The sequence below is a fragment of the Monopterus albus genome, unplaced genomic scaffold (assembly GCF_001952655.1).
Source record: "Monopterus albus unplaced genomic scaffold, M_albus_1.0 scaffold150.1, whole genome shotgun sequence".
In the NCBI taxonomy this organism is placed as follows: domain Eukaryota; kingdom Metazoa; phylum Chordata; class Actinopteri; order Synbranchiformes; family Synbranchidae; genus Monopterus; species Monopterus albus.
In genome coordinates, this window is record NW_018128030.1 from 692,724 (window position 1) to 705,376 (window position 12,653).

At 40.6% G+C, this 12,653-nt stretch overlaps 1 non-coding gene across 1 annotated transcript; it reads right to left on the bottom strand.

The window, feature by feature from the left end:
* Positions 1–3,900: 3,900 nt before the first annotated feature.
* trnan-guu (transfer RNA asparagine (anticodon GUU)) lies at positions 3,901–3,974 on the bottom strand. The gene has a single exon. It is a non-coding gene; the product is annotated as a tRNA-Asn (tRNA).
* Between the last annotated feature and the right edge of the window lie 8,679 nt (positions 3,975–12,653).

A 12,653-nucleotide genomic window follows, 5' to 3' on the forward strand; every position in this document is an offset into this window, starting at 1 on the left:
ACCCCACTCCTGTGCCATCCTCTTTTTTCACTGAAGTGCTGTCTAAGTCATCCAGCTGCCTCAGTGTCCACTACACACCTGCAGAGAAAGTGAGATTGTCTGCCGTCTCCCTGCAGAAATATAGAATGCATTTGTCAGTGCTTGTGCCAGCAGAACGCTTGTATCTCAAATCACCCCCATCAGAATCATGTAGTGCAGGTAGTCACCTTGGTGCTGTCGGCGCTGCTGAAATAACACACACCAACTCCGTTCAGCTGTGACTGAAAATAACAATCATAATTAGCACAGTGTAATCATATCTCTCAGCAATGACTGTCACCAGAGAAATACCATTACTCTAATGTCATAAAAATCAGCTGGTTTCAAGAACGCGAGCCAGAGAAAAGGAGGGTGGCAGAGGTTGGTCTCTATATTTGGAAAGGTTCAGTATCATTTATCCTGTAATTTCATGCAATTCTAAAAAATGTGTCACAATCCTTTAGTCTGGTCTGAAATTGCGTTTATACTGCCAGTATCGGTTGGAAGGTATTTGTTTTGTGGCTTTATGTCCACCTCAGATGGCTCTAACCTTGCTCATTCATTCATCTAGCCATTCACACTCCTCACATTCACTGAGTCTTTATCAGTTATAAAGAAACAAACACTATAATTACTGTACATAGGAATGGAGCTGAGAGAAAAGGTGTTGGTGGATGCTACTATTCACCCTCTGTCTGTTCTTTTTGTGGGAGGATTCCTCATCTCCCATGTGGTGGCCCATTTGTCCTAGAGTAATTCATTACCTGTTCACTCGCTAGTGACAACACCTCAATTCCACCTAGCTCTACTGTCTCCTGGGGCCCCACTAGCCCCGGAATAATAAGGACAGTCATCAGGAAACATATTTGCTCACCTATTACTTCAGTAACTATGTAATGATTGATTCCTTGTTGGATTATCCACGTGTCACAGCACAGCCAAGAGCCTCCTTAGTGAACGACTGCTCACTTCATTCCAAATCACAGATGATAAACCAAGCATACAGGCAGTGTTTCACAAAGCCAAGTATGTCAGTCAAGTTGTCTCAGTTTTTGAGAGTTGAAAGCAATGCAGCTTTGGTTCTGCACAGAGGGTCTGAGCAATGAAAACTGTGTCCCTACAACAGAAAAATATTTATTCCACTCAGCCATCAATGAGAAAACCAATTTCTCCCTGGGGTGAAGAAAAGCAGACAACAAGCGCAATAATTGCTACTTTTAAATCGCTTGTCCTAAAAGGGATGTTTTACCTTCTCCAAATATATTCATTCAGTTCTGCTAGAGCTGCATTCAGTTTTACACCAAATGACAGATCCCTCTAAAAGAAGAAACTGCTGAAGCCAAATTGTTTCTGTTATGTAAGATCAATAATAAAAGCACCAACCTAAGGACACGCTGATATTTAACAGGGTTGCAGCAATGCCATAACTCAATTGATGTGGGCCTCCTCAAGAGTTGTGTTGCAACCACCCAGGGTATCACCTCAGAGCCCAGCAGCTGCGCCTGACAGCTGGACACATGTTGTCATCCTTTCCCTGCAGGAAGCTCAGGAAAGGCTTTTGGTATCCTAGAGCTACACTTTGAATTCATCCTTGATCACAGTAAAATCCTTGTTCCAGAGCTGCAAAAAGATAACTTGCAAGGCATAACGCTTCCCATGGTGCCGATCGCTTCATAGTTAGCTAATATTTTAGGTGTGCAACTGATGCTTTCATCTAGATTTCCAGTGGATATAATAATTGGAATAAGCCCCAATATGAAAACAATTATTTCAGATACAAAGGAGTGCAAACATCAGGGAATCATTCAAGTCAAAATTTTCTCTGATAGCTCCATGGCATCTATCAATCTATTTGTTGTTATCATGGTTTATTTGTGGTCTACAATGCATCATTAATATTTAATTTTGCCGTCCCTCCACCCCCTGTGTTTCACACATCAACACCACACAGATGTGCACACACACGCACACACACACACAGACACACACAGCACATGTCTCTTGCTTGTAGGATCATGCATCCGGCTCTGTTCAGCTAAAATGTATTAATAGTGGCTTTAATTCCACAGAATGCTGACTGCAGACTCGGCAAATGTGTGTCTTGAAACATATTATTTTCAGTCTCATCGTCAAGATGTATGCTTTGGAGGAGTTAATGAATAAGTCATTAGGAAGTGAGTATGACTGATGTGCTCAAAGCCAACAAAAGCTACTATACTGTACAGTAGGTTGCTGCAGTGCGGAAGCCAGGCAAACTGCAGGTGAACCAAGTGGAGAGTCAACCAGATGGTGCATTCATTCTACCATATGTGCATTGTCTGCTCAATGACAGACTATTCATAAGTGGTTTACTCTTTAAACATGCTTTTCTTTCACGCAACCTATGGGATTTCTCAGTGGATGAGGCAGCAATGTTCAGTGTCCCTTCACAAGGCAGCTGATGTTTTGCTTTCAGAAACTCAAATACTTGAACTTGACCAGTAGTTATGATTAGCGTTCTGAGGTCGGCCCTCTTCAGAAGAAGCCAAAGTGCTTCAGAGTATTTCAATAAACAGATATAACTGCTATCAGCAGTTAACATATAAAAGGCAGCAGGTAGTCCTGCTGGTTCAGTTGGCCAAGTGGCATACATGCAGGATTTCCATCTGTAGCTTTATTTCTGGCAGAACAGAAAAGTTTCTGAAAAAGCATTTGGATGGCAGGAGCCTTCAGGCTCCCACTGAAACCTTCAGTAAAGAAATTCTGTCAGTGGTTTGCAGCATTTCAGGTCATAAGGGGAACATGCATACTTTATCACCCCACTCTCCCAGGTTTAGGTCTGACTCGGGATCAGGTCACACTTTGTCTGTGGCTCGCTGAGCTGAAAGTACAAAAGAGAGAAGCTGAACAGCAACACAACACACATCTTGAGGCAATATATTTGTGCATGTATGGAAACATGTTATACTGTATATATTCAGTGTCACACTACATGATTTTTTTAACCATATTTGTCTATTCAAAAGACACTTTGGTGATTTAAAATACCCACTAGTCTGTAGAAAAACTGAAAACTAGTACTGCAAACTCAACACTCTGCTCTCCCCAGGCTGTAGTACAGCAGCAAAAGTAATAAGCTGCTCTAAAGACGCGGATTCATGCAGAGACAAGCTGCTGAAATAGCTATAAGTTGCATTACCACCCGACTCATAAGCAAAACAATTTTAAATGAATAACTGCTGTGTAAAACATAAACTCTTATAATACTCACCCTTTTAAAGTGCAGTACAAAACTGACGCAGAAATCTTGTGAAGAAAAGTGCTGAAGTGATTATAGATGACTATGTTTAACCTGAGTGATGTACTGCAGGCTCAACATAATGACTTAAAAGGTTGCAGGTTGAAATCTCCAAACAAATGATTAACTGTTATGCACTCATTGCTAATCTCAGCACAGTGGTTGTACTGGGCAGCATCCAGATGTAACTGTGTGTGGAGCTGAATGAACAAAGGCTTATTTAAAGCACTCACATTGTGAATGTTCATACTGTATAAGTCACTGATATTGATAAGGATAATCATTTTATTTGGCCAAGTATGTTACACACAAAAGGAATTTGTTTCCAGTACAGAAACGAGGCAGCCATCTGCTGCGACAACTCACATCAATGGCTATAACCATCTAGGGGAACTTGAGGTTCAGTGTCTTGCCCAAGGACACTTTGACATGTCAACTGCAGGCACCTCCAACCTTCTGGGTGGGAGACGACCACTCTACTGAACCTGATTTATTGAAATAATTCAACCTTGGGCATGTTAATTTGTTATCTATATAAAGATAAGACCGTTTTGTTCCCTGAATCGAACCTGGGGCACTGTAGACTATTAGGTAAGCAAAGTTTTCGTCCCTGGGTGGGCTCGAACCACCAACCTTCCGGTTAACAGCCGACTGCGCTAACCAATTGCGCCACAGAGACATAATGCACTGAAGCTGTATTTCAGTATGTATTTTATATTATAGATATTTTATGATTTAGTGGCTCGTATTACATGGTTTTAATTGCTAACTTTATTGTTAATCAGTGTTTTGTGTGTACCTGCCCAGGGACTGCAGATGGAAATTAGCTATTAGCTAACTATGGTGTAAGACATCTCTTCTCATTGTATAAGACTGTTTCTTTTACACATGGTCCCTGAAAAGTAAAGCTTATAATGATAATCATAATGTCTCCCACTTTGCTGATTGGCTTATTCTTAGAGGTTTCAGGTTTTCACATTACACTTGTGTAAGTTAAATACTAGACCTTGACTGGCTTTGATTCAGAATATCATGGTCACACATCCATCCATCCATTATCTATACCGCTTATTCCTGAATAGGGACATGGGGCACTGGAGTCAATACCAGCTGACATTGGGCGAGAGGCGGGGTCCACCCTGGACAGGTCACCAGTCTGTCACAGGGCTGACATGTAGACAAATAACCACACACATACACTCTCTTCTATAAGCAATTTAGAGTCACCAGTCAACCTAAGCTACATGTCTTTGGACTGTGGGAGGAAGCTGGAGTACCCAGAGAGAACCCACGCAGGCATAGGGAGAACATGCAGACTCCAACCAGAAAGCATCGAGTCGGCTGGGGCTCCACCAGTGGATGAACATAAAAACACCCTTCTTGTTTAGAAACTCATCGAGCCGGCTGGGGCTCCACCAGTGGATGAACATAAAAACACCCTTCTTGTTTAGAAACTGTGCACATACTGTACTTCATTCTGTACTGTGGAAGACATAAAAAAAGCACATATAAAATTAGCAGTATTCTTGAAAGCTAACACAGCAGTTAGCAGTTTGCAACAACCTCTGTTAATGAGAACATTGTCAGAAGTCACTCATAGCCTTCTGGAGAGAGATAAGAGGCTTTAAGCTGCATCATCATTAACACTTCACTTTAATGATAATATAACAAAATTGTTTTTCTGCTGAAGATGCTGTCATTGTTTGAAGGTGTTAGATATTATAAGAATGTCACATCTGTTTCTGTCAAGCACAGCCACCCAAGCTAAAGAGGTGTTAATTTAACTGTTTTATACATGCACCAGCCGACATAAAGGAGTGAGTGAGTGATAGCGTCTCCTCAGAAAATATCTACAAAGAAGCAAATCATGCTTCTGAAGAGAGGAAAGTAATGAATTAATTAAAGCAGAGGTTCAGCACATTTCTCACGTCAACAACAGATGTAAAAACCACACAATCTTTTCCCTGTACTTGATGCAGACTGAGCTCCGTTGCAGAGAAAGCAGCATTTAATTTAAATGTTTGCAACTGTCTGACTCGACTTGATTCGGGTTTGTGGTTTCATCAAGCAGCTCCCAATTTTACCTTGGTACCTTATTGTTCAGCTCCATTCACTTCTTTTCAACAGTCTGCCTTTACTCTTCTCTTCCTTCCACAGAAACCTTCTTTATGGGGCTCAAAGGGAATTATTCACAGTCTCCTCAGGGCTCTGACAAGGTCATAGGTTTCTATCTCTCTTCTCTCCTGGCTTCTGTTCTGAACCATAATTGATTAGGTTAAGCAGCAAGAGAGGGAAGGTCGGGCTTGCAGCGGATGATCTGAAGCACTCAACAGCACGCGTTGCCACAGACACACACTCTCCATCACTAGGAGACAACTGTGGCATGGACAGGATGAACCACACCTTTGATAATGGATATGCTCACAACAAGATTTATTTAGCTGCAAGATGCTACTCAGATCTTACATGATCCAAACCCCTGGATGTGGTAACAGTGACAAAGAGGGGCCTGGTATTTTATCTGTCTGTAATGAAGATTTTCCCTTTAAAAATGCAAACACATTTATTTTGGTATCAGGAGCCTGTGAAAGTAAAACATCCAGTGACAGAGTATTGCACAAAAAAAAATCTCAACAAGAGCAAGAAATTTTAACAAGAACAATGTCTCTGGAAGAGGATGGGGGGGGGGGTTGCTGTGCACAATTTGTGCAGCCCGGGTGCCTCTGAATCAGCTTGGCTTCATCATTCAGACTAGAATTGTTCTTGGAAAACATAAAAGCCACTGAATCAGGAAGCTAGCAAAATGTGGGTAAAGTCAAATCTAGAAGAAGATCTGAAAGGTTTTTTTTTTCTGCATTGGAATCAATCAGCCAACACAGCAAATCCAAAAGCAGCAGCTGATGTCCCATGGTTCACACCATTCAGAATGCAATATCAGAAACTGACAAAATGTTCACACTGTGAACCATGCATGCACAATATGAAGTCTTCTGTCTTCAAATACATGGTCAATTTTCCCTAGAAGAGGCTTGTCTGACATGTTTACTTCTGTTCTCTGTTGGTGTTTATGATGAGATTTGATGTAGACATACACAGTAGATATACAGTAGAGATATTAAGATATAGTAAGATCAGATTCAATACGAGGAGATGGCAAAAATAAAACATTTTTATGGTAAGCATGGGAGGTGATCCTGGAGAGAAATTGCCTTTCTCCCCCTCCATATGCTTTGCCTATTCTCATAGTAGATGAAAACAACTCCACCTTGTTAAAGAAGGTAAATAAAGGATGAGACGGGCTCAGCCCACTGGTTGCTTGACATTCCTCTGTTGTCTCTTTGAATAGTCAAAAGGAGTAAAGCCATAGTATTTTCTGTGCTACAGCTGTTGTGAGACATCAGTGCATGACTTTATTCTCAGTGTTTTTTTAGAGATGTTGTTATATTGTGCATGGCCAAGTCTGCTGCAGTTGCACTTGGCAAACTGAGAGCAAACAGAAGATGGATAAATTTAGGCACATTTTGATTTTCCTCAAGAATAAGCAATTTAAAGGGCCAGTTCACACAAAAAAATAATTAAATAAATATATAAAAAAGACTTTTTTTCTCACTTAGCAGTATGATACCATGCACATACTTACAGTTTCTTTGTTCAAATGCCCCCACCCCTCCCACCATTCAGTTCAGTGAGGGTGCATTTCATTTGTAGTGCTCACAGATGGTAAAAAAAAATAAAAAATCATAAAAAAATAAAACTATCTGCATGGCTTGATAAAGGGAAGTGAAGGTTTTTAATTATTAGGTGACCATGAATACAGAATTTTGCAAAAGGGATCTGATACCCCACTAAATCAATTAACACTTTGGTATCATTTAAATTATTAATTGCCCGTTCATCTGAATGCAGCAGCTGTTTTTAATTTACTCCAACTGACCAGGGATCATTGAAACTCAGAGTCAAGATATATGAAATACAGTATGAACAGCTGCATGTGAATGAGCAGCAGAGCTCTGTTATCCTTATGCAGAGTGCGGCTTGGAGAGAGGAAGGCCGGAGTGATGATGAGTCCATCCCTTGCGAATAAATTGGGGTTGACTTTGTGAGGGCCTTGAAGGAAGGGAAAGGGAATGGAATGAGAATGTGCCGTTGCTATGCTGCAAGATAATGTTCATGGAGGATGAGAGGCAATGGTAACATTAGTTGAGGGAGGTGGTGAAGCTTCATGAAACCTTTCTAGGGGTGAAGGGCGGACAACCTCTGCCCAGTGGCATCACCGTGAAGAAAGAGGAGATCTTACTGAAACAACAATGTCAAACTGAGATGACACTCCTATTCTCACCAGTGACCCTAGAGAAAAAACTATAACATTATGGGACCTTGCTTCATGTCATCATGTTTCTGGTTTTTTTTTTTTTTCTCAAAACAGAAGTGTGACAATGAAAAGAAGCCAAAAATAGCACGTGTTATACCATTCAGGGAGAAATGCCTTTTTTCTTTTTTTCCTTGACAGCATATTGCTAAAGGCTATGTCATCTTCTTTCTTCTTATTAAAGGGCAAAGCCTGATTTGAATATTCATAAACAGTTCATTTTGAGGATCTCTGTGTTTGAACGCATTAATAGAACCCAAAATGTTTTTTTTTAAACTAAGGCAGCAGTAAAAATGCAATAAAAGTGGATGACTTTCTGAGGGAGGTCATTACATTTTGAGAAAATACTAAATCCTTTTAGAGAAATAGCACTATGATTGCAGCAATGAAGTTGAGCAATTAAATTATTTAGACCTCCCACAGTGAGAAATGGTGCTAATTAGCATCAGACTACAGCAGCATGATGAGATGAGCCAGTATCACACAGGTGCAATTGTCACTTTGTTTTGCTGAATAATGAAGGAGCTGACACTTGTTCCAAGGGCTTGTTACGTCTTGTACTGAGATCAGTGCAGAAAAGTCAGCACTGCTCTGTGAAAGGCCACAAATGCAAAAGTCTTATGGCTAATTTTCTCATTGCTTCAGTTTCTGGAGGCATAACAAAAAAAAAATAATTATGCCTGTCGAAGATAAATTACAATTAAAGCAAATTATTCTGTTACTGAATGTTTGAGAGGCTATGACAGGAGGTGTTCGTCCACATATACAGTATCTGGCTCTGCCATATTTCAGAGGCTTGGGTGTTGTGTGTAATCCTGTCATGGTGTGTCTCTGAGTGTAGAAGTGTGACAGTAAAGCGGGGAGGAAGGGGGGTGTCGGGGGTCTGAATGGAGCACACAGCTTGTTAACCAGACCTGAGGATGAGCGGGCAACTGCATAGCGAGGAAGAGAAGCTCCCTGCCGAGGAGTGACGGCAGCGTGCACAGGGACAGCATGATGAATGAGGGAGGAAAGCTGCAGGAGAACATAAATCAATACCTCCTCTTTTCTCCTCTCTTTTAAGGTGGATACTCCCATACATATCTTGCTGTCTTGTCTTATTTTGAAGATGATGGAGGAACACCCTGAAATAACAGTGATGTCCTAAGACCTAACCTCTGCACAGCTGTTAGCCATTCAGCTCCTTAAATAGCTTGTCCTGTAGAATACTAGCTATTCAGCAAAAGCAAACAAATGAAGTCATCCTCATGGGGGTCTTATAAGACTGAGTGCTCTACCACTAAATGCATTGGTCTGATTCCATTAATGATTTATCAGATAGTTTGTAGCTCAATTTAGAGCCGCTGTGTCTCCTGAGCCAAGACTTGAGAGGATTAATCCTCATTCTTCTTTAAGATAGCATATTCATGAATAAATATACCATAACACCTTTTGTGACTGACATATTCATGCAGCCTAATATAAATATTTATCTAGAGACACAAATTCAGGATGAATATTACTGTCAAGGATTTTGAGCAATGTCTGTAAAATGAATTACTTCATTATTTTTGTCACAAAAAATAGCAGCAAAATGGTTCTATAGTTGTTGTGGAGAGCAGCACAGAAAGAGTTCGTAGTTGTGGAGAGCAGCACAGAAAGAGTTCACGTGTAGCATGCGTCTGTTGGGCTGCATTCTCCGGTTATCTTATAAGGCAAGCGCAGGCTTCAGCCAGGAGCTGATGTCATCAGGCGGTACCTAACTTTCACAGTGTGTTTCAGGCCTTAGCCACGACGCTGTCTGGTTGGTGGCCAAACCCCAGCCCATCTGCTCCTGACTTCCAGATCTCCTCCTTCTGCCTACTCCCTATCCAGCAACAGGCTTGTTCTGCCTCTCCCCCCATCCTCTAAGCTGCTCCTTTCTTCCAAACCCAAAGTTGACAACACCACCGTGATGATTTGTCTGGGAAACCTCTGCAGCCTGCCATTCCTTGTCTTTGCACTCCTGAACTCATGGCTAGTACTTCAAGACCTTTGTCTTGTGGGCCTCTTTGCAGCCCTCCTCCTACAGCACTGTCAGCTCAAGTGGAATTATTTTCCAGTCTCTGAATGACCACTGTACTACTATATGTCCAGTGGAGTGCTGTGTGCACCATCTTGCAACCAGCCTGCAACCTGGTGGCTTGCAGTCAAATGGGCTTTGAGTTTTTGGATGTGAAAAGTTTGGTTCTCTCTTTGTTCATGGTCTCTTCTTGCTTGCTATAGTGTGTCAGCAAGAGACAGAAGCGCCTTATCATGGCTCTGAGTTTCTTTGGTATTTGACAATGTGGGAATCACCACTAACATCATCATGGTTACATGGACTGATTTAAACCCTTTGAATGAATGGATTCACTTCTTGTATTTTCTGTGAATGGCCCACACTTCTTAGTGTTTACACTCATTCTTGAAACGAGCGCAAATCATTTAGCAGTCCTGCAGTGTTTTACCCAGAGCTGAAGCTGAAATCTGAGATACAAATATCTTTAGATTTACTTTGGGCGATACAAAGCTTTAAGAAAATATTTTAAAGCACTGCTTTTTAAATGAAATTTGGCCTATCCACAGAGCAGACATCTGGTTTGGTGCTTTCTCCATTATTGACTTGTGTGAATCAAGACTTCCCATGAGTATCGAGCAAACACAGTGGTCTGCTGAGAGCTGGCTCTCATCATCCCCTGGCTCTTTGCTCTGCCTGACAGTATCTACGGGCAAATATTTGAGTTGAGATCAATTTCACATTACCTGATCTAAATTTGTTATCCGAAATGGCACAGCCACCTTCTTCATTTGGAGCTGAAACTGAGCCGAAACATTTAAGTAATCACCACATGCTCATACACGATGTTACTGATGAGTGTTTACTTTAATGGTCTTTGCATGATCCCTTCTCTTATGAACACCATCACAGAGCACTGGTGACTGACACCAGATGTAACAAATGAATGAAAATTTAAGTTAGTCAATCTACATCTGGTGTCAGTTTTTACTTGACTAACTTAAATTTTCATTTAGAATAATCATTATCACTATATTTGTGCTCTGAATCAAAAGCTGTCATGACAGTGTGTTCTTGACAGTTAACGCAAAAAAAAAAAAGTGACAGCATCATATTTTCAACTCCATGTGCAGACTGTGTAACTGAAGTGTCAATAAAGTGTGACAAGTAGTGTAGGTTATTACACTGCATAAATAATCATTCGAGCAGAACTGCTTTTACTACACCATTTGGGGCAAAATAAAAATAAAAAAAGAAAAGAAAAAGCACAATATAAGCTTCAGTCCAACTCTCAGTGGATAGTCATCCCACTGAAGCTCAAAAAGGACAAAAATAAAAGTTTTGAGCCAGCACTGAAGGAGAGAATCAGTGGAGCGGGAAGAAAACATACCCAAGGTTCAAAATGTTAATGAAGCCCAAGGTTGCTCAGGGATGGGAATTTTAAGTTCTGACAAGGCTTAATAACCTATTAATATGAATTTGACATGAAAAATAACTTGGGAAAAAAAAAGCTCTCCTCAGTGGAATAAGAAAGGCCCTAAACAACAAAGTGCTGACAATAAATTGATGATATCAAATTATAAACACACAGACAGCCACATTCAGTCTCACACCCATTTATATTTGAGGACCAAAGGGCTTTCAGAATATTCAAGAAAACAAAATTCACCAGCTAAAACGGCTTTTCATTCAACAGTTAAAAGCATGCCTCTGCTTTTTGTAGCCCAGACAGTTCACATCAGTGTGAAGATTAAGCTTGGAAAAGAAAAAGGAACAGAAACACAGAACAGCAGGAGGTATACTTGTGGCTCACAGCAATCAATATATGTATCAGTGGGCTACTTATCTGCTGACTGACATCAAAGAGACAGTCTGTAGGGGGCTTCTAGCATCATGCAATGCAAATTGGGCAGTGAACAGTGCTGGAAGTGAAGCGGAGATGTGTGACTAACACATACCATTGTTTTTCATTGTTCCTCAACGCAATACCTGTAAATATACACTGTACATATAGATCCATTGAATCCAGACTGTATGTGTGTGTGTATATATATACATATACATATACATATATATATATATATATATATACACTGTAACTGGGGATCTTAAATTGACATCAGCTGCATGTCTCTTTGGCTGGGAGGAAACTACACTCTAACAGTAAAGCCATGCAAAAGCAGATAGGTCATCCAAACTAAAAATACAGCTAACAATTACTACCGCATTTTCATTATCTCTTTTCCTAATGCACATTCCTTTGCTTGTCGATATGTACGTATACAATGAGAGCCACTGTTCCAGAATCAAATTCTGTGCTGTGTCCATACTGTATGGTTATATGAGTCTCTAAGAATGCATGTATTTTTGCATACAATGCACATGTGACTCCAAGAATTCATCATATTCTAATATGTTCCTCCTCATTTGTGCTTTTTTGGGTGAGATTCAGTGGGAGTTTAGCAAAAGTTAGAAATTTGGTTTGGCCAAACTGGTTGGGAGCGCAGGTATTTGCTTTACAGATTATTTTTCATAATCACCTGCAGCTCTGAGGATAAATCTTCACCTTCATAGTAGACAATCCTCTCCTTCCTCCTCTAAAGAAACCAATAGCTCAGAACTGCAGAACACAGCTCACTAATGCTACTTTCTGATTGTCAGTCAATTTTACTCACAACAGAACCAAACACTGCTCTAATTGCATTTGTATAAGATTTGCTTGGTATTACACTGGCAAACAGAGCTGAACCACCCACTTCCACTTCACTGAACAAGAAAATAGGGCTTCAGTTATGTTGGCAGGGGAGGATAAATCTGCCACTCCTTGGGAACCATCACACCTCTGCTGGACTGCAAATGTTACCACACATGCGCTTATCGAAAGAGCATTTTATGATTAATAGCTACTTTGAAAGACTTCTTAGCTGAGAGAAGAACAGTCACAATATTCACTTTACATTTGTTGTGCACAA